The sequence below is a fragment of the Balaenoptera ricei genome, chromosome 6 (genome assembly GCF_028023285.1).
Source record: "Balaenoptera ricei isolate mBalRic1 chromosome 6, mBalRic1.hap2, whole genome shotgun sequence".
NCBI classification, from domain to species: Eukaryota; Metazoa; Chordata; class Mammalia; order Artiodactyla; family Balaenopteridae; genus Balaenoptera; species Balaenoptera ricei.
Genome location: NC_082644.1, coordinates 27,761,724 through 27,788,263, shown reverse-complemented (window position 1 = coordinate 27,788,263; position 26,540 = coordinate 27,761,724). Strand labels below are relative to the sequence as shown.

Here is a 26,540-nt window from a genome sequence, read left to right as displayed (position 1 = left end):
GATGCTAGGAAAAATGTGAGTTTCTTTTTTTTTGGTTGAAAAGAAGTTAGGACAAGTAACTAACCCGGTTTGAAGAAAATATTTACATGTACTGAGAACTGTTGTAAAAAAGACTGCTTTTGTTTTCTCAACTCATTTAATGATTCATATTTAAAAATAAAAACCTAAAGAACCTTATTATGGTAATCATTTCGAAATATATACGGTTATATATACAGTGTTATGTGTCAAAATACATCTCAATAAAGCTGGAAAAAATTAAAATTAAAAAATAATTAATTAAAACACTAACCCGACTTCTACTATAATGTCAGCATTTTATTATGTATATTCCTACTTGGAGATTTGAGAATTGTGGTCAGCAGATATATAAAACTAAAAACTGGCATCCTGGGAGAAGGAATCTTACTCCAAATAGCATCAGGGAAGTGACCTTATGTTAAGTAGGTAAATTGAATAGACTTAATTGAAGAATGAAGAGTTTTGAATCAACTTCTATATACTGTATGTGTATTCCTTTCCATTCAAATTCTTTAATACAATTACCCAAAAGTTCATATTGAAAAATGATGGAATCTAAAAGGCATCTTAAATAAATAAATAAATGGATAGATAAATAAATGGATAGATAGATAGGCAGATAAATAGATAAATTGTTTCAGAGTATACAGATAGAGGCCTGATGGCCCATGGAGGAAGAAGGATTTCAAGATCCATGACCTTGAGGTAAGTCACATGGCCTCCTCTACTTCCTAAAGAGGCTGCCAGCAGATGTAAATGAAGGAGGTATGAGCATGGCATCACTAGGATCAATATTCTCCTAAAACTGTGACCAGACTCATGACAAATGTGCTGAGACTTAGGAACAGTGTCCAGGCATTCTTGCACCATCCAAAGTGATCAGAATATGAAAGTAACTTTAACCTTGAGTAGGGCATTATATGCCTGAGAACAAAGCAGAAAAGCTGTTTTTATTATTTCTATTCTGCAACCTGGGTAAAAAACAAAAACAGGAATAGAAAATGTAAATAGCTTGGCAAGGCCACAGAATTTACAAGTAGAATTTGACCCAAATATGTAGATTCTGATCCCAACTTTCCAGCTTTCTCCACTCCTACTCAGGGCCCCTGGGAATCAGGAACTCTTCCCACCCACCCCATCCATCAGCAGTCCCAGGAAACACTGAGCAAAGCTTGCTCGGAGGGTGCATTTAGAACCTTGAAAAAAGCCACAAGCGGTAGAGTGACCTTCATTTATTAGTCAGACATTTTCCTAGTGCCTAATACATGTCCCAGAACCTGAATATGGTATTTCTAATTTTTAAAGCAAATATAAATTAATGATTTACATTAAGTGTCTAATATTTTTTAAAGCCTATACAACAGACAGTCTGTGTGTGTGTGTCTGTGTGTGTAATCTAAATAAATGGTCACAGCATTCCTTTGAAGTAAATGTTACTCTGCCCATTTAATGGATAGACAGACTAACCTCAGAGAGTTTAATGGATGTGTCACAAAGCAAGCCAGACTTGGACCAGGTCAGCTGAGCTCTGAAACCCCTTCTCACTGGCCCTCAGGTCTCTGAAACAGAAAAGTTGTCACCTGGGAAAACTCTATTCAGTTGTTCATGGGAAATCCATTTCAAATGGGTTAGAAGGCGCCTCAATAATTGATGTCAATTAAAACCAAAAAGAGCAATGCTGGTAAATTACTTGAGCAGACATTCAGGATGGATTTTCCAAGTCAGAGATGAAACAGCACACAAGGGATTGAGATTTGCAGGCAGATGTCCTTGTGCAGTGCACAGCATTGACCACTGGACAGCACTGGGGCTGTTACATGATCTTCCAAGACAAGGGCAGCCCCAGGTGAGGAGGCTTGAAGAGACCAGGCAAAGCAGGGCCCAAAGCAGGGACTTGCCAGCAGACAGCTGAGGCGACTCCTGGTTTTACCCCTTTCCAGCTGCCTTCTTTCGCTGGAGACTTCGTGGCTTTGTGCTTCACTTTTCTTGTTTGTAGAATGGTGATGATAGCCAGTCATAGAGCCATGATGAAATTACAGGCCTGAAACCCCCACAAAGGGATGGAAACTGCTGAGCATTCCACGTACCAGCCCCAGAGCTGCCCTGGGAGTTGGTACCCACCCGTGAGACCCCCGGCAGCTGCTCAGCATCTGTGATCCTCAGCTTCGTTGTCTGTTTCATAAGATAATAGAAGTCTTACCAGCAGAGAACGGATCCAAGGGTTACAGGAGAAAATGAATGTCAAGTACTTAACACCATGCTCATCCACAGGGCGCTGGATCAGGTAGGCTGATGCTAGAGCTCCAGGCTCAGAGGAGAAAGGATGCCTAACGGGACCGCCAAGGCCTCCAAGCTAAATCCCTGCAGGCCAGGGGCAGTCCGCTGCATTCTGTGACCTGTTTCCACAGCCCTTTGCTCTTTTATGTAAGAAAGATGACAGATAATCAACAAGGACCTACTGTATAGCACAGGGAACTCTACTCAACATTCTGTCATAATCTATATGAGAAAAGAATCTGTAAAAGAATGGACACATGTATATGTATAACTGAATCACTTTGCTGTACAACTGAAACTAACACAATATTGTAAATCAGCTATACTCCAATATAAAATTAAATTAAATTTTAAAAAATCAAAACAAAGGAAAGGTGAAGAATATGTGTAGATCTAATCTTGCACATTTCTATAAGTGATGATTCAAACCCCACAAATCACGCACGCGCATATATGTATGTGTCTGCAGAGTTCACACCAAACACAAAAGAGAACTTGAAATCAGCACAAGACAAGAAATTAACTTCCGATGTTCAAAAGTGTGTGGACCCTCATATGTGTAAGTGCAGACAGGCTGCCTAGGAAAGTATATTCTAAGTGAAACTACACCCTTGGCATTTCCTGACCAAAGCCTTCTGTTTTCCTGCTCACCTGGGAGCAGTCTGTGCACTCAGGATTCCCTACCGAGAAGAGGAAGGATCAACTCACCCCACCCGAATGAAATCCTTTCTCAATGCTCTCCATAGATCAAAACATGACTCCATTCATTTTTCTTCTTTATTCAGCAGTTTTCTCCCTGTAAATTATTTCTGCGTGTTTTATCTAAATCTGGGAATACATTTAACTTTACTCTTGTAATGGGAACAGATTTATCATTAAATCCTCTGAAAGAACACTGTGAATAAAATATAATAGTATTTCTATTAGGAGTCATTTTTCCCATAAGCCCCCAGGCAACAAATCCTGAAGAACAATTATGGAGAGACAGACTGCAGGGAGAAGAATTGTCACATGTGTGATAAAAAACACACTGCACGGTGTCTTTGCAGGTTATCTCTGATGAGCTATGTTCCTTATAACTAGCCCTTGGAAGCCCTGGTTTTAACAACCAAAGGATTATGCACCTAATTACTTAAAATCTCAGCTAGAGAATAGTCAGCCTCATATTGTTACCCGAAAAACTAGGTTCGCCTCTTGGTGGGTGTCGAGCCAAAAGACACAACCAAGACAAAGAGTGAGAGAAGGAAGGATTTGTTACTTGCAGCAAGTAAGTAGAACACCAGGGATCTTTCCCAAAGCAGTGTCTCCCCAAACAGCAAAACTGGGGAAGTTTTAAGCTAAGGGTACATGTATATTCATGAAAGGACTTGGGAGGTAGGCAGAGCCCAGGCTTTAGTTGATTGAAATCCGGAGGATCAGAAAAGGTCAACGCCATCATCCCTTAGGTTCCATCTGACCTGGTGGTTGAGTGCTTCAGGCTCATCTTTACCATGGAAACAGAACTGGAAGTCTTTACAACTGATACATTATTACTAGTGCTACTTCTCTTGCCTGATAACAGTCAGCATTCTTGTTTTCCCTTAAGATCCTTAATTACTGAGACCTGTTCAAGGGCAAGCACTCTGGCCAGGCTTAGATCACAAAATGGCTTGTACTAAATTAATAGGTGTTCTCTTATGTCCAGAAAGCCATGCCTGGTTTTCTTTCTCCATAGACCCCCTACCTTATCTGCTTATAATATTTCTTTCCAATTCAGCCCATTTCAACCCAGGAGGACTTTTGGGGACTAACAAACACTGGTATCTAAGATAGAACAAACCACAACTAAGAACTTGAAGTATAAAAGCAATACTGCATGGTATTTCCAAAAGTGCTTAATAAACATTTCACAGGATTGCGCATAAACAACACACTTTTCCTGACATTCTGGCACAAGTAGAATCAGAGAGGCTTAACGTTAAAATGAAGTGCAGAGTCAGCTGTCCAGCATTCTACCCAATTCAAGCACCACAGTCTCCAATATCATCTTGCACACATGTCCACTGATGGCAGCAGCTGAGGTGCATACATATAGAGAAAAGGGAGATTCTAGAACTTCCTTCTATCATATCACAAAGAAGGATAAATTCACAGAATCAACTACATGAGTGTCCAGGAAAAAAAATTCTTTTTTTTTTTTAAACTTTTTAAATTGAGATATATTATACCCTTTAAACAAAATTTCTAATTTTATGAAAGGCATAAAAGGTCACAATTTTTCTTTACTTCTTTGGGGTAGGAAGAGGGAGGCAGAGTTGAGTGGATCCTTAAAAGTCCTTTTCTAATTTAAAATTAAAATCAACATCTGATCTTGACCTAAGAATTTTTCTATTGAGGTATAATTGACATAGAACACTATATTAGTTTCAGGTGTACAATTCAATGATTTGACATTTGTGTGTATTGCAAAATGAACATCACAGTAAGTCTGGTTACCATCAATCATCATACACAGTCACAGATTGTTTTCTTTCTTCTTGTGATGAGAACTTTTAAGATTTACTTGCAGCAACTTGTAAATATGCAATACAGTATTAATAACTATATTCACCATGCTATACATTACATCCCTGTGGCTTATTTATTTTATAACTGGAAATTTGTACCTTTTGAACCCCCTTCACTCATGTCACCTACTTCCCACCCCCATCCCCACCCCCCCAGTCTGGCAACCAACTATCTGGTCTCTGTATTTATGAGCTCCTTTTTAAGATTACTCATATAAGTGAGACCATAGGTTATCTTTCTCTAACTTATTTCACTTAGCATAATGCTCTCGAAGTCCCTCCATGTTGTCACAAATGGCAAAATTTCCTTTTTCTTAATGGCTCAATAGTATTCCAGTGTGTGTATCACATTTTTTTAGCCATTCCCCCATCAATGAACACTGAAGTTGTTCCCATGTCTCAACTATTGTAAATAATTCTGTAATAAACATGGGTGTGCATATATCTTTTGGAGTTAGTGTTTTCATTTTCTTTGTACAAATACACAGAAGTGAAATTGCTGGATCATATGGTAGTCCCAGTTTTGATCTTTTGAGGAAACTCCATGCTATTTTCCATACTGTCTGTACCAATTTACATTCCCACCAAGAGTGCACAAGTGTCTCCTTCTCTCCACATCCTTGCCAACACTTGTTATTTCTTATCTTTTGATGATAATCATACAAACAGGTGTGAAGTGATATCTCATTGTGGTTTCGATTTGCATTTCCCTGATGATTAGTGACGTTGAACATCTTTTACTATACCTGTTGGTCAACTGTATGTGTTCTTTGGAAAAATGTCTATTCAGATCCTTTGCCCATTTTTAATTAGATTGTTTATTTGCTATTGAGTTATGCGAGATCTTTATATATATTAGATATTAGCCCATTATCAGATACATGATTTGCAAATATTTCTCCCATTCAATTGGTTGCCTTTTCATTTTGTTGATGGTTTCCTTTACTGTACAAAAGCTTTTTAGTTTGATGTAGTCTCACTTGTTTATTTTTACTTTTATTGCCTTTGCTTTTGGTGTCATATCCAAAAAATCATGGCCATGACCAATGTCCAGGAGCTTACCGTATATGTTTTCTTCTAGGAGTTTTATGATTTCAGGTCTTAAATTCAAGTCTTTATTGCATTTTGAGTTAATTTTTGTATGGTGTAAGGTAGTAGTCTAGTTTTATTCTTTTGCATGTGGCTGTCCAGTTTTGCCAACACCATTTGTTGAACAGACTGTCCTTTCCCCATTGTATATTCTTGGCTCCTTTGTGATAAATTAAGTGACCATATATGTGTGCGTTTATTTCTGAGCTCTCTATTCTGCTCCATTCATCCATGTGCCTGTTTTTATACCAATACCATACCATAGTTTTGTAATATAACTTAAAATCAGGAAGCATGATGCTTCCAGCTTTGTTCTCTCTTAAGATTGCTTTGGTTATTCAGGGTGTTTTGTGGCTCCTTACACATTTTAGGATTTTTTTGCTCTGTTTCTGTGTAAAATGCCATTGGAATTTTGATAGGGATTGAATTGAATCTGTAGATTGCTTCTGGTAGTATGGACAGTTTAACAATATTAATTCTTCTAATCTATGAGCCACAGAATATCTTTCCATTTATTTGTGTCTTCTTCAGTTACTTTCATCAGTGTCTTATAGTTTTCAATGTACAGGTCTTTCACCTCCATGGTTAAATTTATTCATAGGTATTTTATTCTTTTGATGCAATTGTAAGTGCTATTGTTTTATTACTAGCATATAGAAATGCAACCAATTTTTGTATATTGATTTTGTATTCTGCAACATTACTAAAGTTGTTTATTAGTTCTAACAGTGTTTTTTTGGTGGAGTCTATAGAGTTTTCTATATATAATATCATGTCATCTGCAAATATTGACAATTTTACTTCTTCCTTTCCAGCTGGGTGCTGCTGATTTTTTTTTTTTTTTTTTTGCCTAATTACTCTGACTAGGACTTCTAATACTATGTTGAATAAAAGTGGCGAGAGTGGGCATCTTTCTCTTATTCCTGATCTTAGAGGAAAAGCGCAGAGTATGACATCAGCTATGGGCTTCTCATATACGGCCTTTATTGTGTTATAACCAATTTGATTTTATTGCACAGAATTGAATCTAAATTCAACCATAAGCATTTTCATGATTATCATTAAAAGTCTTTTTAAATTGAAAACAAGACTGAGAACTTGTAATAGTGCTGGATAATTAAAAAAATACACCCTTAAGGATTAAGTTTATTCCATAATTCCAGTGATATTTTTTTAGGCTGAAGTACTGATGAATGAAGTACTCCAATGTAGAGGAATCTTGAAAATACTCTGAGTGAAATTAGTCAGTCATAAGGAACCATATATTATATGAGCCCATTGATATGAAATGTCAGAAAGGACAAACCTATAGAGACAGAAGGTAGATGAGTGTTTGCTTGGGGCTGTGGGAGATGGGAGACTTGTAGGCTAGAAAAAGAAAGATCTCTTTTTTTGGAAATTGATAAAATTTCCAAAATTTTTTTTATCAATAAAATTGATAAAATAGATTGTGGAGATGAATGCACAACTCTGAGAATATACAAAAAAACAATTGAATTGGACACTTTAAGTAGGTGAATTGTACAGTAGGTGAATTATATCTCAAAGCTGTTTTTAAAAAGGAATACAGAAACTCTAGAAAAACATTGAATCCATTGACATCTACTTTACCACACTATTCCAAATAGAAATGTAACTGAAAAATGGGAGTTAAAAAACATAAGCAGCAATATCCGTTATTTACTGCCATAATAATGCTGTGAATCAACCAGAAACCTCAGTGGCAGACACCACTTTACTGAGCTCAGGGGTCTCAAGACCACACTCTTGGCTCAGCAGGTGTTCTGGTCTCCTGCGCACCTGCCTTGGGGAGGCTGTTGTCCGCTGATGGAGAATGGCCCCATCTGAGATGACTGGACTTGTGTATCATTGCGCAGCAAACAAACCCAGGCACCTCTCACCGCGGTGGCACAGAACTAAGAGAAGAAGCAGAAAAATACAAGTCTGTTCTGATCTTCATGTGTCACATCAGCTGGCATTCCATTGACCGAAGTAAATCTCATAACATAACTTGGGATCAACGGTCGGGAGAACAGATTCTGCCTCTTCAGTAAAAGGAGCTGAAAAGCCATGTGGCAAAGAGGGTGAATCCAGGAGCGTGAAGAATGAGGACCATTTAGACCTCAGTCTCTGCCCAGCACAGGGTATTTGTGATGGAAGAAAACTGAGCAGAAATTAAATATTTGCCATCTGGCAGCTTCACTTTCTCACCATTTTCACTTAAAATTGTATCAGAGGGCTTCCCTGGTGGAGCAGTGGTTGAGAATCTGCCTGCTAATGCAGGGGACACGGGTTCGAGCCCTGGTCTGGGAAGATCCCACATGCCGCGGAGCAACTGGGCCCGTGAGCCACAACTACTGAGCCTGCGCATCTGGAGCCTGTGCTCCGCAACAAGAGAGGCCACGATGATAAGAGGCCCGCGCACCGCGATGAAGAGTGGCCCCCGCTCACCGCAGCTAGAGAAAGCCCTCGCACAGAAACGAAGACCCAACACAGCCACAAATAAATAAATTAAAAAAAAAAAATGCCACCTCAAACTATGCCACTTTGGCATAAATATGGTTTTGAGCTGAAAGCAATTGAAAATCAGCAGATGCAGCAGGAAGAAATCTTCCCTCCCCTTTTCTCCCTAAAAGCAGGGCATGAATTTTCCCTGAGACCGGGGCCCCCTCTCACGAACCAGGAAGAAGAGAGTAACTTGCCACCAAAGGTGGAGAATGGGCACTGAGGTGAGTCTACATAAACAAACCTTATGAAAATAGCGCTTATCTCCCATCAGGTTCCCCATATATTTCCTACTCACTTTCCTCCAAACCCCCTTTCCTTTCTTAAAAATGGAATATAAGCCCCCAAGTCTAACTACTTCTTTGAGTTTCACTTCCTTCCTGTTGGACTCTTTCACACAGAAAATATTAATTAAAGTAATTTATGTTTTTTCTTCCATTATTCTGTCGTTTGTCAGTTTACTTTGCAGGCCCCTAAGAATAAACCTAAGAGGGTAGAGGAAAGAAATTTCCTCTCAGACATCAGCAATGAAGGGGAAAAAATGTTTTCGTGGTGACATGGGAATGAACTCTGTAGTTGGTCAGATCATCACAATGGTCACATCAGTCATCTATGCTGAGCAACCCTCCCTTGGTATTCTTGTCCTGCCTCTATTTCTCATGGTATCTGGTAGCACTGCAGTGCCCAGGAATGTCATGAGCTCTCTCCAAGGTGAGGCCTATATGCAGATTTTCGTTTATAAACTATTTCCAGAATCTTGTTCAAGGTAAAACCATACAATTCATGTTCTAAGTTGGAAGGCAGCTCAGCTCACAGAGAAGACCTTTGAGAAAGCACAACATGCTTACGGGTCTCTGGCATGGTATCAATGTCAGCCTCTAGACTGTGTCAAAAGCAATTCTGCACTCCCTCGTATTGACCAAACATGGGTAAAATACCTCTTCTGGTGCTTCCTTCTCTCTGATGATGTAGCTACCTGGGAGCCTGTAAGAACTCACTAATACTATGCTTTCTAAGAGCAGTTTCTGCTCTCGCTCAACATCGTATAGTTTTTCTTTAATCATGTGGATAGCTTCAAGATTAGTTTTTTGGTTTTTGGTATTTTTTACAATGGGATAACTTGATACTATATCTGAGAATACCCTTCCCAGTAATTCTAGTCTCCTTGACATCAGTAAGATATGGAAGAGAAAAACCTTTGTAAAATGGTGTTAAGGAAAATTATCCAAAAGCCTGAAAAAAACTAAAGGGACTTTTGCCTGTTCTTTCTTAGTTATGCTAGGGTTTGATTATCAGGCCTGCCTGCGGATTATCTGAATCTCTAGGCATGTACCTTTGCATCTTTGTGTAACTTGTTATTTACTATTGATAAAGCTATGCTGTAATTCTGAAGGGGTTGATGTTAATTTGTACCTTGATTTCTGTCAGATAGCAATACAAATAATGTCTGTTCAGTAGGGATGCAAATGATTCCTTTCTGATGGAAAATACAATTTCCAAAATTCAGAATGTTAGCTGATTTTCCCTACAGAACATTAGCTATTTTTTCTCTAAAATCAGTAATCCTATTTAAGAATTCTTCCAGCTACTAGAAAAGCTTCTACCCCATTTAGTTCTTTTGAATCAGCACTACCATCATGCCAGTTCTCTTATTAATGGGTTCATTAAATCTGTGCCATATACTCATTTTACCTTTGCATGAGAGTCATGAGTTTAATTTATGAAAATGATACTTTGACAAGGAGCAATTGTGAGTAGCACAATGTGCACCAGTCAACAAACCATGGGCACACAAAGTAAGGGCTACCTGCATGGACATACACACCAAAAAACCGGTCACTTTCAAACAGTATCTCTGCTATCTTTTCCCTGCTTTTATTTGGGTTCATAAGAGCTCAGATTTCCCAATATCTAGTAGATATGTTAAGTTTCTCTGTTAAAAATATATAGGCTTATATTTGGTTTAAGCTCATATATTATTTTTAATCAAAATTTTGGACTCTGCCCTTTTCCATAGGATAGTTAGTGCCTAGTGATTTGAGGGTGGGTCTGATAACAGGCTCCTATCCAAAGCTGAGATTTATTCTGGAAAGTTTAAGCCTGCAGCTCCATACTGTAGGTGTCCTTACACCTACAACACTGAGGTGTCCTTACTCACCACCACCTCCCTGCCCTGCTTGTTCCCGCTGTCTGCCTGCAGAGAACCTGGGGAGAACCTCCACCACTGCCCCACTCTTCCTTCTTTTTGGTCTTCCCCCTTACTTGGGGAGATTGCTTGTACACTTCTGCTTTTCCTTCTCCCTTCCCTTTGCCCCTCTTTTATCAAGTCTAATCATACTCCTTTGATGGGACTATTTCCCTTGCAATCAACTTCATTGCAATTATTTTGATTAGTGGTTATTGGCACCATTCCCCTATCAAAAAGAACTAATCAAACACCTGACCTGGTGGGTGGGGATCAATTCCACTACGATGAGCAAAGGAGAGCTGAGAGGACACTGATTTCATAAATGGACTCGTGAATGTTTTAGTTATAAAGAGTTTTGTGTCCCTATACCGTTTAGTAATTGTAGGCCTGTGAAACTGAATTTTAAATTAACAAAAACTCTGCATTGTTCAATTCAAAGGATATGTTCTACTTACTATTTTGTACCAGAACAAAGGTTGAACTGGCACCAAAGATGAATGACACATCCTACCAGCCCTCAACGAGGTCACAGTCCAATGGAGTTGATAGGCATGTACATATAACATGCAAGATTTCTTTTATAAATATTGCAGAGGTATAAACCAGGTGAAATTAAGGCATAATTAGGGAGAAACACATGATTTAAGAATCTCAAAAGGCTTACCGGGGGCATTACATTTTACTTTATTATTATTTTATTTTAATGAAGTCCTGTTGCATTTTATATTGAGTTCTAGGATCCATTTAATGTATATGAAAAGTCTAAGGTCTTTGTCTAGATTCATTTTTCTTTTTTTTGCATGTAGCTGTCCAGTTGTTCCAGCACCAAAATTACACACGGAGAAACAGACAATCTCAATAGGCCTGTATCTATTAAAGGATTTGAAACTATAATTAATAACCTGCCAAAAAGAAAGCACTAGGGCCAGATTGGTTCACTGGTGAATTTTAACAAATATTTTAGGGAAAATGTATGCTTATTCTCTGAAAATAGAACTAGAATGAATACTTTCTAACTCATTCTATGAAACCAGCATTATCCTAACACCAAAAGCATACAAAGCATTACCAAAAAAAGGAAAAATTCAGACAAATGAATATAGTTGCAAAAATCCTGAACAAAATATTAGTCAATCAAATCCAACTATGTATGAACAGAATTATACACCATGGGCAAGTGGGATTTATTCCAGGTATACAAGGCTGGTTCAACATAAGAAAACCAACTAGTGTAATTCATCATATAAACAGGTTAAAGAAGAAAAACTATATGGTCCTATTAATAGATACAGAAAAAGCATTTGACAAATCCAGCATTCATTCATGACAAAAACGTTCAGTAAACTAGAAATAGAAGGGAACTATTGCAACTTAATAATGAGAATTTACAAAACACCTACAGCTAATATAATATTTATTAGTGAGAAACTAGATGCTTTCTCAGTAAGATTAAGAACAAGGCAAGGGGGCTTACCTGGTGGCGCAGTGGTTGAGAATCTGCCTGCTAATGCAGGGGATACGGGTTCGAGCCCTGGTCTGGGAGGATCCCGCGTGCCGCGGAGCGGCTGGGCCCGTGAGCCACAGTTGCTGGGCCTGCGCGTCTGGAGCCTGTGCTCCGCGGCGGGAGAGGCCGCGGTGGTGGGAGGCCCGCGCGCCGCGATGAAGGGTGGCCCCCGCTTGCCGCGGCTGGGGGGGGCCCTCGCACAGAAGCGAGGACCCAGCACAGCCATAAATAAATAAATAAAATTTAAAAAAAACAAAAACAAAAAAACAAGGCAAGGGGGTTTCCCTGGTGGCGCAGTGGTTGATAATCTGCCTGCCGATGCAGGGGACACGGGCTCGAGCCCTGGTCTGGGAAGATCCCACATGCCACGGAGCAGCCAGGCCCGTGAGCCACAACTACTGAGCCTGCGCACCTGGAGCCTGTGCTCCGCAACAAGAGAGGCAACGATAGCGAGGGGCCCACGCACCGCGATGAAGAGTGGCCCCCGCTTGCCGCAACTAGAGAAAGCCCTCGCACAGAAACGAAGACCCAACACAGCCAAAAATAAATAAATAAATAAATAAATAAAAAAGAACAAGGCAAGGATATCGCCTCTTAACACATTTTTTCAACATTGTCCTAGAATTCACAGCTAATATAATTAGACAAAAAAAGGAAATTAAAAGTATATAAATTGGAAAGGAAGAAATAAAACTGTTTTTGTAGATGACATGATCATCTATGTAGGAAATCTCACAGAATCAACAAAAAACTTTGAGAACTAATAAGCAATTATAGCAAGGTTGCAGGATACATTTTTCACATATACAAATTAATTGCTTCCCTGTACACCAGCAATGTACAACTGGGTTTTGAAATTAAAAACACAATATCATTTACATTAACACCCAAAAATGAAATACTGAGGTATAAGTCGAAGAAAATATGTGTAATATCTATATGAGGAAAAACTACAAACCTGTGATGAAAGAAATCAAATAATTTAAATAAATGGAGAGATACTACATGGTCATGTATAGGATGATCAAAATTGTTAAGATGTCAGTTCTTCCCAACTTGATCTACAGATTTAATTAATCCCAATCAAAATCCCAAGTGATCTTGTGGATATTGACAAACGGATTCTAAAGTTTGTCAAAACCCAGAATGGCTGACACAGTATTGAAGGGAGAGAACAAAGTTGGAGGATTAACATTACCCAAAATCAAGACTTACTATAAAGTTAACAGTAATCAAGACAGTGTGGTATGGGCAAAAGTATAGACAAATAGATCAATGGAACTGAATAGAAAGCCCAGAAACAGACCAAGACCAATACAGTCAACTGATTTTGATAAAGGAACAGAGGCAATATGATGAACAAAGATAGTCTTTTCAACAAACAATGTTGGAATAACTAGACATCCACATGCAAAAAAAAAAAAAAAAAGTGAATTTAGAAACAAACCTTACACCTTTCACGAACATTAAGTGAAAATAGAGCACAGACCTAAATATAAAACACAAAGCTATAAAACTTCTGGAAGATAACATGGAAGAAGATCTTCCAACTCTACAACACTCTGGAAAAGGCAAAACTATGGAGACACTAAAAAGATTAGGGGTTGCCAGGAATTAGGGACAAGAGAGGAATGATGAACAGGTAGATTACAAGAATTTTTAGGGCAGTGAAACTATTATGTATGAGACTGTAATGGTCAATACATGTCATTATACATTTATCCAAACCTATAGAACGTACAACACAAATAGTGAACTCTAATGTAAAACTTAATTAACAACAATATATCAGTATTGGTTCATCAATTGTAAAAATGTACCACTAATGCAAGATGTTAATAATTGGGGAAAAGGGAATGGGGCGTTGGCAGGAGAATAGAATAAATGGAATCTCTATATCTTCTTAATATTTCTGTAAACCTAACACTGCTCCAAAAAAAGTTTCTAATTAAAGAAATAGTGGCAGAGAGAGTTGTAGATTTGTAGCAAAGTGCTGATTCATGAAGGTTTTAGAGATTTAACAAAAATGCAGTAAGTGATTGCTTAGGGCTAGGAGGCTTGTGGGGATAGTAGGGTGATAGGTATGGGATTTCTTCTTGAGGTGACAAAAATGTTTTAAAATTAACCGTCGTGATCATTGCACATATCTGTGAATATACTAAAAACGACTGAATTTTACACTCTAAATGGATGAGTTATAATCATATGTGAATTATATCTTAATAAGTCTGGCTAAAAAATTCAATGGCCTAGATCTGTGTTATTAAATTAAATAAACAGCACTTAATAGTTTTTCTATAGCTGAAGTGTATGCTGTGAGGTTCTAACATATGACTTCTTCCCAGGAAGTCAATAATGTTTTAAAGTATAAAATTTCAGAGTTAATATCAATTTTTTACAGAATTCAATGACAAGAGAATCACAGATGCAAGGGCCAAGAGCCATTAAAAGAGTTTCCTTCCAGATCACGGACTAATGAATAAGATTTCCAAATGTCAATATTGATGACATGGAAAAGTATACACTATTCATTTGGAGTGAAGCTGTCAGCATTTCTTTTTGAATGAAAACGATGACCAAACCCTCTTCCCCAAACACACACGTACAAATGCCGAAGAGTGCATCCTCCTTCGTGAAGCTACCAACTCAGCAGCCTTCAATGAAGGGCATACAAAAGATGGAGCGCACTACAAATATCCATTGTTGCCACCACCTCAGTAACATCGGAGTGGCTTTATCATCGGAAGTAATCGAAAGAAAGAAAGAACAGATGGACGTCTGGTTTATGGGGACTCACACAGTAAGCGTCACCCGAGGTGGAGGGCTTGCCACGGATAGAAATTAGGTGTTAGAAAGAGGGAACATGAGAGCAACAGAGAGGAAGACGGTTTGGAGAAGGGATGCTCAATTATTTTATTCGGTTGTTTTATTTTGTGATATATGTCTGACAAACCGATTGCATAGAATTGCATTCTCTTACTGAGTGAAACTAATGAGTGTAATTATTTTAAATTGAGGCTATCTTATAAAAAAGCTGAAGAACTCGGGGGCTTCCCTGGTGGCACAGTGGTTGACACTCTGCCTGCTAATGCAGGGGACACGGGTTCGAGCCCTGGTCTGGGAAGATCCCACATGCCGCGGAGCAACTAGGCCCGTGAGCCACAATTACTGAGCCTGCGCGTCTGGAGCCTGTGCTCCGCAACAAGATAGGCCAGGATAATGAGAGGCCCGCGCACCGCGATGAAGAGGGGCCCCGCCTCGCCGCAACTAGAGTAAGCCCTCGCACAGAAACGAAGAACCAACACAGCAAAAATAAACTAATTAATTAATTAATTAAAAAAAAAAAAAAAGAAAACCCCAAACATGATAAATATCAATACAAAGAAAACCAAGCCTAGGCACATCATACTCAGATTACTGATGAGTAAAGATAAGGAGAAAATCTTTAAAATATCCAGAAAATAAAAGACACAACACATACAGAGGAACAACAACAAAAAAAAGGCTGAAGAACTAAAACCAAAAAAAATGATTTCTTTTGAGTCTTTTAAAATATCCTATGAAAAGCTAGCTTTTAATAGGGACTTTAGATCGCTGTTATTTGGGGTATTTTGTACACTCTCTTCTATAGTTTCTAATTCACCTCTGTTTCATCAAGTGAAAAATCACATTTCATTGTACTTGTGCTCCATTTGTTCTCCATATAACATCTTCCCACCCTTGTTTTAGTATTATCTAAGATCTTGGGAGATTTCAATCAAAAACATGTGGATGATTTTGGACTCTAAGCTTGGAGCATCCACCAATTATGTTTGAATTCACGAGACTGAAATAGCTATTGGCAATAGTGTAACCAAGAGAGGAGATCCCTTCTTACACCTCACACATGTACATTTCACATGAGTGCCTTTACTGTAGCTTTATGACAAAGATGTTTAACCACCTGGCAATTAAAAAAAAAACAAAACAGTTTGGTGCTCTAAATTCTTGTCATATTCTTCAAACTTATTGTCCTAAAAATATTTGTATAAACAACTGAATTTCAAAGGCATATTTTTAAAAGCTTTCTTATTATATATGCATATAGATCAACTTCTTAAACACTGTAAGCTGGAAGAATTTCTGCATCTAAGTGCATGCTTCTTTTCTTAGACATATTTGCACAATCATTGCAGGCTCAAATTGATGGTGCTCCTGAATGCAACTTCCCTATAAGGTAAAATTCAGTTTCCTGTACTTCATTCCTATAATCTAAAAATATTGAAATGATGTAACTAGAAGGTAAGTTCATTTAAAAATTTAACTAAATTATTTTTGTAGCACATTGAATATTGTTTATTAGCATATATATTTTAAGGCACTGACTTACATAGGAATGATTCCCAGGGTGAAAACATGTATGTGATGTTTTAGAGAATAAAACAAAATTATTTTTATAACATATGTATATATATATAAATGCATATATTAGCCAATATCCATTTGTAAACCTTTATTCTATTCAAACTTAATACTCCACTTCCAAAAAGATATGTCCATGTAAAGTTGATAAAGTTCACCTCTTAAAATATGTCTATGTTTAAAAGAAATAAAGGTGCACTATACACCAAATTCTGTTATTTAAATTTGTATTTCATATATAAATTGGACTACACTGCATTATGTAATACTCCATAGGTACTGAATAAGTAATAAAAACTAAAAATAGTATTTATCTAGATGATATGATTGACCAGAAGGTATGTCCTGGATTATTATAAATATTTCAAGAGGAGGAGGATTATCTATAAAACCTTTTTCATCTGAAGTCCTGGGTCTTATGATATAGATAGAACTTTATCTAAACATGTAGAGTTTCCTGATTTCCTTTGAAGAAATCAGTAAGAAACTCTTTGAAAAGAAGAAAAAAACAAAATAAAACAACAAAAGCAAGGGGCGCTCAAAGTCAGCTTGAAACAATAAACCTCGGCGGCAAGTCCCCAACTCCTGGGCGCCCGTTCAGGGCCCCAGCGGTGACCTGTGCTCACATCAGCGGAGGCGCCAGCAGAGCCGAGCCCGGGACGCCAGCCCACCGCTCGGACCTCACAAACCAGACGGCTTCGTCTAACGTTGGGAAACTGCGGAATCTCTCAGCAGCGCTGAGCGGGGCGGCAAGGAGACGAACTCAGGCTTCACACCAGGGAGCTCCGAGAGGAGGGACTAAACGCGCGACCGCGACAGCTCAGGCCGGGAGCCCGGAGGAAAGCTGTCCCCCAGGGAGCCCCCTCCCCTCCCGGCAGGACCCCGCCGCTCCGGCGTCTCTTTACCTTGGATTTCCCGGTCCCAGGAGCGGCCGGCGAGGCCACCCCGTCGCGAACAGGCTCCTGCAAAACACAACGAAAGCCAGCCGGTCACATGCGGCTGTGCGGACCCCGGCGGGCGGGGAGGGCAGGCGGGGAGGGGCGGTGGTCCCTCGGCCCCCGGGATCACGCGTTACCTCCATGGCCACCCGCTGCCCGCACTTCCGCCCGCCGCCTCCCACGGAGCCCCGCCGCGGTCAAAGGTCGCGCTTCTCTGCCGGCCCCGCCCCCGCGTCTCCAAGGCCGCGGCCCGGCGGCGCTTTCGCTTCCGCCTCGGGAGGTGGCTCCCCGCGCGCTCCGCCATGCCCCCGGGCCGGCCCGCGATGGGGCGGGGCGTGGAGGGGCGGGCCCGTGGGCGGGGCCCGGCGCGCCACCAGGGCAGTGGGGGGTCTGGCCCCTCCTGGGAGGGTCGGGCGTTGTGGGACCGCGCGCGCTCAGGCGGCCGCCCTAGTCTCCTGTCCCCTCACCTGTCCCCTTAGCTGTCCCATCTCCTGTTCCCTCTCCTGTCGTTCACCTGTCCTATCTCCTGTCCTCCTGTGCCCTCAGCTGTCCCCTCAGCCCCCCTCAGTTCCCCCAGAGGCCCTTAGCCTCGGAACGGGCGCGTGGCTGTGCCCTGCGGCTGCAGGAGGCCGAGGGGACGAGGCGCAGCTGTTCCTGAGGCGAGTGGGTGACCGCAGAGCGGGAGCGCTGTCCCGCCTGGCAGCCTGGACGCCGGCCCTCCTCCTGGACGGTGAGTAGTCCCGGCGCCCAGCCCCGCTCCGGGTGGACGGGCGGGTTGGGGACCTGTGCTGACACTGCCTTTCGTGGCCGGTAGCTCTTTCTTTGAGCGGGACTGAGGAAACAGGCCCGAGTGGGGGGACGCTGGCCGGGGGAGGGAGGCGGCCTGGGGGCCCCCGCCCGGTGGGGACGGGCGGCGCCAGGATGGTCCGGGGCGAAGACGTGCTGCCGCAGCCGGTGCCTCCCCTCCGCTCCGTGAGCCACCAGCCTGGCACTGGCTGTCACTTGTCACGCCCTGACGCAGGTTGTGGGATGAAGTTTGCCAGTTTGGGGAAAGGATCCCCCTGCAGTGAGCTGGCTTCGGAAAATGCCCGTAAATCTGGACACTGGGCGGGGTTGTAAAGTGAGTGACTTTCCTCGGGACTAGAGAAATAGTCTCAGACAGCTTTTTGGAAAAATCACGAGTAATTCGTGAAAGCCACCAAAGTTCTCAATGTTTACATGGCAGTGAATACCGTTAAGGAAGAGTGACTAAATGCGTTGGCAGGTCGTGTTGGTGAAACTCGAGACTTTGAGCACCTTTTGGAGAAAAAGAGGACTTTCTGTTGCCCTCTCTCCATCTAGTCCGTTGCCTTGTATATATATTCATGCATTGCACTGCATGAAGACTTAATTGAATCTATGAATTAATTGATACAGAAACCAATCAGCAGGACAGAACCTAAGATCACTGGTCATTTTCTTCTGGGTTTTGAGGCAACTTAGAACTGAGACTACAGGGATTTTGTTGTATCTATTAACATCAAGGACGTTATAGCATTTGTTTTTTCCCTTCCAGTATGGGATCCAGGCTAGAATCAGGTTTTGCATTTAATTGTCACATCTGCTTAGGCTTCTTTAATCTGGAACATTTCCACAGCCTTTCTTTGTCTTTTATAAAATGGACCGAAATTTTGACCAAAATTTTGGTCAAATTTTGGACATTTTTGACATTTTATAAAAGAAAACCAAAAAAAGCCCCCAAACAACCGAACTCACAGATACAGAGAAGAGATTGGTGTGGCAGAGGCAGGGTGTGGGAGTGGGCAAAATGGGTGAAGGGGGTCGAGAAGTACAAACTCTGATTTATGAAGCAAATAAGTCCGGGGGATGTTGTGCGCAGCATGGTGACTACAGTTAATAATACTCTACTGTATACTTGAAAGTTGCTAAGAGAGTCGATCTTAAAAGTTCTCATCACAAGAAAGAAATGATGGATATTTACTAGACTTATTGTGATGATCATTTCGCAATACATACAAATATCAAATCATTATATTGTACACCTGAAACTAATGTTATATGTCAATTATATCTCAATTAAAAAAGGAATAAGAAATTTGGAAAAAAAAAAAAAAAAGCAAGGGGCAAGTTAAAACAGTTTATGTTGCCCTTTGTTTTACTAGATCTTATTTAATTTAAAATCAATTTGAAATCTCTAGTAATATGTAATGTTTACTTAAGTAGAAGCAATTAGACAAATAGTGTTTTCAGTACAGATGTACCCAGCCACTCTGATAATTCATTTTAAAGACACCTTAAAATAATAGGCTGAGATTTCCAAATAGATTTAGTTACAGGAGGGCTGGCTAACAAAGTCACTTCTAAAAGTTTGTGCCCTGATATTACAAACACCAATATAAAATGTTGCCTATTATCTTTAGATCTCAATTTTGCATTAAGTTTTGGATGTATAACTGTAAAAAGCAACTTTATAATTCAGTGGTATTTGGGGGCAAACTTAATAATATTTTTTCCAGAAAAAGATATAATGGAAGCAAAAAATCTCTATTCAATTGGAATTTTTAAATTTTAGTCACAAAATTAATAGAGGCACATAGTTTAAAAAGTCAAATAGCACTAAAATGTTTACTTTGAAAATTAGCTTTTCACAAAAGCTGTGGAACTTGGGCAAGTCATTTACCTGTCTGTGCTTCAGCTTCCTCCTCTGTAAAATGGGGATAATAATATGTCAGCTTCACAGAGGTGCTGTGAGGATTAAATGAATTAACGCATGTGAAAGACTTGGTACAATGCCTGGCCATAGCAGGATCTTTATAGATTCAACTATTATTATTACTGTTCCCACCCTCAGAGGTAATCGTCTCGATTCCCATAAAGAGTCTCTGTCTCTTTCAGAACAGAATTTTTCCTCCTACTCTCAATTAAATGTAAATCTGTTTGAGGGGAAGCACAGGATATGCATTCATATTTAGTTGAAGTTAAAATGTCAAAATTTGGAACACATCTACCTGATTCCTTTTTCTCATCCTTCTTGATAGAATATGGAATGTTTGTTTTCCTGTTTATCTAATCCAAAATATTCAAAACACTTTCAAGGTCTGTAGAGAACAGACTTGTGGTTGCCATGTGGGGGGGTGGGGGGAAGTACTGGGAGTTTGGGATTAGCAGATGCAAACTAGTATATATAGGATGGATAAACAACAAAGTGCTACCATATAGCACAGGGAACTATATTCAGTATCCTGTGATAAACTGTAATGGAAAAGAATATGAGAAAGAATGCATATATATATATATATGTGTGTGTGTGTATGTATATATATACACGCATATATATATGTGTGTGTGTATATATATATATATACACACACATATATATATGCGTGTATATATATATATATATATAAAACTGGATTACTGTGCTGTATAGCAGAAATTAACACAACACTGTAAAGTCAACTATACTTCAAGAAAATAAATTAAAACAAAAAACTCTTTCAGGGTCTGAATAATAATCATCTTTCAGAATTGAGCCTGAATTTACAGCTGGACTTACACATATATCTTTCTATCTCAAAATATATTTTATAGAGCTAAGTCATTGTCTCAGTTTTTGTCATTACTTATAAGCTTATGTTTTGATAGAGTTTATATGGAAATACCATGTGGCATAACTGCCTATTTCACACCCTAGGAGGTGGGAAGGGTATAAGGACTCATCATCGACCCAGATTCTCATCTGATTCAACTAATTGGCATTTCAGTCTCACAAGCAACATTTGAAATTTTTACTGCAAGGAACTAATGGGATGAAGAACAACACAAGTAATCAAATCAAATAAAGGCATCTGCTGGAGTGGGATCCCAGGGTCCCACCCCACAGCTTTTTATGGAGAATTTTGTTTTCATGGAAAGGCCAGAATTCCCTAGGGGTGGAGTTTCATGATCAGAAAGTAAAGAAAAACCTCTATGTATTATTAATATCAACACACAAAATAATACAACTGCATTACACATTTCTCAATTTAGAATAAGGATAGCATGTATGAACATGTTTTGGGAAGGTTATTGAAATTCTCTAAATCACTTTGATATCCTTAAGTTTCTTAAGGCATTTATCAAAACTCCACAAGAACAGAACTCTTCTTTGTTGCTTGAGTCAATAAAAATCTGACTCAACTTCTATTTTAGGTCACAGATTTTTAATGGAGTAAACCAGGATTTCCTTCGTAATGAAACTACAAGGCCTGCACTATACTGCAATTCAGTAAACTCTGAATTATAAATGCTAAAATTCCTTTTGACAGTAAGGAGTAGCATAATTCTTTGTTGGGAGCAACATTATTGGACAATTTTTCTTAAGAAACGGAGAATTTATTAAAGCATCTTATGGGCTCACAGAATCAATAAGAGGCTGAAGGACTGGGCTTGGGAAATAAGTAGAAACCAAATACCCCTGGATCAAGGGTGGGAGTGGGTGAGGGGGCAGGACCATATTTGCCTTTTGGTTGGACCCTGCCGCCCCCTTTATTTTTGCCTGTTCAGGACCAACCAAGAGCTAACAATCCTCTTATTTTTAGTTTTTTTTGAGGAACCTCCCCTACTTCTGGGTATATAGTTAATGGAATTGAAATCAGGATCTCATTAAGATTTCTGCACTCCTACATTCACTGCAACAATATTATTCACAATAGCCAAGATGTGGAAGCAACCTAAATGTCCATCAACAGACGAATGGATAAAAGATATGTGAGATATATATAATGGACTATTATTCAGTGTTAAAAAAGAAGGAAATCCTGCCATTTGTGACAACATGAATGAATGTGGAAAAATTATGCTAAGTGAAGTAAGTCAGACACAGAAGGACAAATACTACATGATACCACTTACGTGAGGAATCTAAAATCGTCAAATCACAGAAGCACAGAGTAGAATGGTGGTTGGCAGGGGCTGAGGGGAGGGGGAAAAGAGAAGGTGTTAGTTAAAGGGAACAAAGTTCCAGTTATGCAAGATGAATAAGTCCTAGAGATCTTCTGTACAGAATAGTGCCTCTGGTTAGTAACACTGTACGTGCTCTTAAAAATTTGCTAAGGGGATAGATCTTACGTTGTGTTCTTATCCCAAAATAATAATAATAAGAAGAAGAAGGAGAAGAAAAAGGGTGGAAGAAAAGAACAACAACCTGCTTAACACAGAGTGCAGGTCACAGCCCCACTCTCATCTGCAGGTGAAGTGGTTTCCACAGTAGCAGGAAACACGCTGCCTCTCAATAGGAAATCACATCTGGGTTAATTCCGCAGAGTCAGGGGCGGGTGGGTGCTGGACAGTCGAAAAATAACAAGCACAGTTTCCCAGATTTACATCTATTCATGTACATGAAACAGGCTGGGACCTGGGAGCCTTTGCTGCAGTGCTGCAGTGCTTGCACCTGGACAAATGTCTCTTAGAGCAACAAAATGCAAAGAAACTATAAGGGACTAAAAATAACTGCGTGCATGCACAGTTGGGGCAAATTCTGGACAAAAGATACAGAAGGACCAAAAAAGCCCAACTGCCACTTCTGAAGAGCTAGAAGCAAAAACGGGGGTCGGGAGCAAAGGCTGGGTTCTGCGCATGCCCCCTGCACTCAGCACCACCAAAGGGGTGGGCAGACCACCTAAGCCACCCCTCCGGCCCAACCCCGGGACACACCACTACCTCCCCCCCATATAAGGAACCAGCTGCCCCCACCCCCACCCCCAGGAAGCGAGCAAGGGAACCTGTTGCTTGTTCTCGCTCCCCCTGCTGCAGCAGGGGTCCCAATAAAGCTTTGCCTGAATTTCTTGTCTGGTCTCTGATCAATTTCTATTGATTAAGGAGGCCAAGAACCCTGGTCAGTAACATACACACTTCAAATTCCAGAAATTGTAAGTCTTGCTGAACACAATTCTCTTTCAGATAAGGAAGGGTACCACCCACTCACCAAAGGCAGAAAACCTCAAGTCTCTGCATCCAGCCCCAATCCTAGGGTCTCTGGATGTTGTCTAATCCTCCTCTAAGATGGTCACAGGCACATCTACATGATCAGAAACCCACAGAGTAATGGTGAATGTAACCATCACTATAGTGGTCTATATAAAATGGTCTGACAAGGGAAAGGGATGGGGGAGGAAAATGAGTTATGGAGCATGGAAGGAAACATGTGTAGGCATGTGCTTCTGCATCATTCGTGATACTGTGACGTCCCTCAGCCACTCTCTGCTCCATGGTCACCTTGTTCTCAGCCAGCACCAGGCTCATTGGTATCTTCACTTGGTGACATGATCCAGACCTTCATTTCTGAAGGAACTGAGACCTTCACAGCCCAGCCAATGTGGTGTTGTTGCCTCTTGAATTTTCATAAGCTATAGATGTAGGGAGGCAGGACACAAGATCCCTTTGATCATCAGAAAGGATTTCTCCCACCCATCTCATAACACTTTTTTCCCAGCTTGCCTAGTGATCAGCAGAGCCCAGGATGCCAGGGGCAGCATCAGCTTTAATTCAGTGGAGCCACTGTTGTGCCAGCTGGTGGACGCATCCCTCCTATGGGTCAGACCATCTCTAAGTAATCAGAGTCGTCACTTAGTGACAGGAAGAAAAGGGTTTGTAAGCAGGTCATTAAATGGTTCACAAGTGAAAGTGGAAGTGTTCACTAGTTCAGAAGAATAGTCAGGTCCTATAAAACAACGTGTCATAGAAATCGTCAAGATGTATATATACACACTACAATATATAAAATAGATAACCAATAAGAACTTACAGTATAGCACAGGGAACTCTACTCAATACTCTGTAATGACCTATATGGGAATATAATCTAAAAAAGAGTGAATACATGTATATGTATGACTGATTCACTTTGCTGTACAGCAGAAAGTAACACAACGTTGTAAATCAATTATACTCCAATAAAAATTAATTAACAAAAATAAATGATACCAATCAAAAAAAAAAAAGAAAAAAGAAAGATGTGACCCAGGGTACTGCTTCTGCCACTGAAGAGCTCTAGCTCAGCTGCCCTGGACCCATCCATATAGCTGGACAGGCCATTGCTCCTGCCTGCTGTGGTGCCCCCCTCCCCCAAGAACTCCACAACTGCAATCACAACAATAAAATCCGACTGCTTCTTAATCTTTTCCCCACTTGTTTCACGACTCTCAGTCTTGGGTTGCAGGATCCCAATGGCTGAGCCCAAGGTTCAGGCCCTCACACTGGCTGCCAGGGGCACCGAGAAGGGGAATCTGCTCCCTTCATTCATTGTCATTCTGAATGAGTTGATACACCTAATCGTTGTATTTTCATGTCTTCCCAGAAGAAATCTGTCAAGGAACAGCCTATTGTAAACAAATTCTATTTAGAGTATAATTGAAGAACCAAATTAAAAAAAGAATCCTAAGCTTCAGTTAAATAAATAAATAATAAACACATACATACATATGTGCATACATCAAAAGAAGAAGAGAACGTAACAGTTTATCCTCCAACTGACACATGAATACATTCCTTACTCTCAGCAGGTTCATAGAAGCAAACAGGGACCCCTGAGAGACTCAGGCCCTGTGCTCTCATTTTCCTTTTTAGTGCCAATGAAACAGACTCCAAAGTGCTCACATGGTTAATTATTGGCAGAACTAGAGTGAAGATGCCACACTAAATATTGAGCTTCCTGGGAACACCATCCAAGCCTTACACATCCACCGCAAGTCACACGGTGCCTGTCACATAGTAAGCCCTAAATATTTTGTACTAAATGACCGAGTCCACACACTTTCCAATATATTAAGCTTTATGTACCTCCATTAAGAAGCATTTCACAGTTAAGGATTGAATTTTAGACTTCCATTCCCCTCATCTCCTTAATTCCATGCTAACTGAAAGATAGCACCTTGAGAACACAGGAATTCTAGACATTCTGGTGATTCAAGTCATGTTGCAAAAGCAGAATTGTTGCAGGTTTTTTTCCTTCCTCAAATAATACTTGGCACAGAAAAAGCATACGGATGCAGCACACTGCATTTTCCCCTGCCAGCAGCTCGCTCATGGAGCATCTACTCATGAAAACACAATTTTTAAAATTTATTTATTTATTTTATTGAAGTATAGTTGATTTACAATGTTGTGTTAGTTTTAGGTGTACAGCAAAGTGATTCAGTTATACATACATATATATATATATGCACATATACATATATATGTTCTTTTGCAGATTTTTTCCCATATAGGTTATTACAAAATATTGAGTGTTTTCCCTGTGCTGTACAGCAGGTCCTTATGAAAACATTTTAATACCCAGATAGATAACCACTTATAGGTATTACGAGGATACCATTCAAAATAGGGAACAGTAAGTGACTCCTTCACATTAGGTCAGGCAGAGTTTTCTCATTTACTTTTTAAGTGGTTTTTATTGATTTTGTTTTGTTTTGTTCTGTTTTATTTTGCCTAAGAACTAGTGGGACAGAATCATTGAATGCGTAAGCTGAAAGGACTCTGGACCAGTCCTCTAATGGAACAGATGAAGAGAACTCACCCAGAGACCAAGGACCTGGCCAGCACTCCTATCCCAGGGCTTTATCACCACCACACATGGTCTCGGGGACCACGTTCATTGAATGCCTACCACTTGGTCTGTATCATATTTGATTTTACAGAGAAATAACAGTCACCTTTTCCTCCCTATTGCAGAAGGTATTCTTGTGACTTTGATAGTGAGAATGCATTTAAGAAACATTTTTAAAGCACATCTTTCCAAATGCGAATATGAATATGTGGATGTTTTTGGTCTTGTACATTCAATAATATGAAACTACAGTGACTGAAAGAGTATAACTAAAGTAGGAAAGAACACTCTCTTTTCTCCCTAAAAATGTGTCAGAATCATTGCGCTTATAAAAGCCTGGAATCCCAAAAGTCATTGATGAAAAATATGATTGGAATAGCTCCAATTAGATACTTTCTAAAATAGTTTTCTTTCCTCTTTCTCAAGTATTTTAAGCTACAGAGAAGCTCCTTAACTGTAATAGGGTTCACTGAAGACTGACTCTTCA

General features: G+C 40.0%; 2 long non-coding RNA genes across 3 annotated transcripts; one reads left to right on the top strand and one right to left on the bottom strand.

Moving 5' to 3' along the window:
- Positions 1–1,416: 1,416 nt before the first annotated feature.
- LOC132366916 (uncharacterized) lies at positions 1,417–17,766 on the bottom strand. Of its 2 annotated transcripts, none has more exons than XR_009503599.1 (3): positions 17,607–17,766; positions 17,437–17,493; positions 1,417–1,580 (listed from the first exon to the last, which is right to left on the bottom strand). It is a non-coding gene; the product is annotated as an uncharacterized LOC132366916 (long non-coding RNA). The 2 variants fall into 2 exon arrangements; XR_009503598.1 differs by lacking the exon at positions 1,417–1,580 and adding an exon at positions 7,528–7,849.
- Positions 17,677–26,180, top strand: LOC132366914 (uncharacterized). The gene is made up of 2 exons (XR_009503596.1): positions 17,677–18,199; positions 25,941–26,180. It is a non-coding gene; the product is annotated as an uncharacterized LOC132366914 (long non-coding RNA).
- Positions 26,181–26,540: the final 360 nt, after the last annotated feature.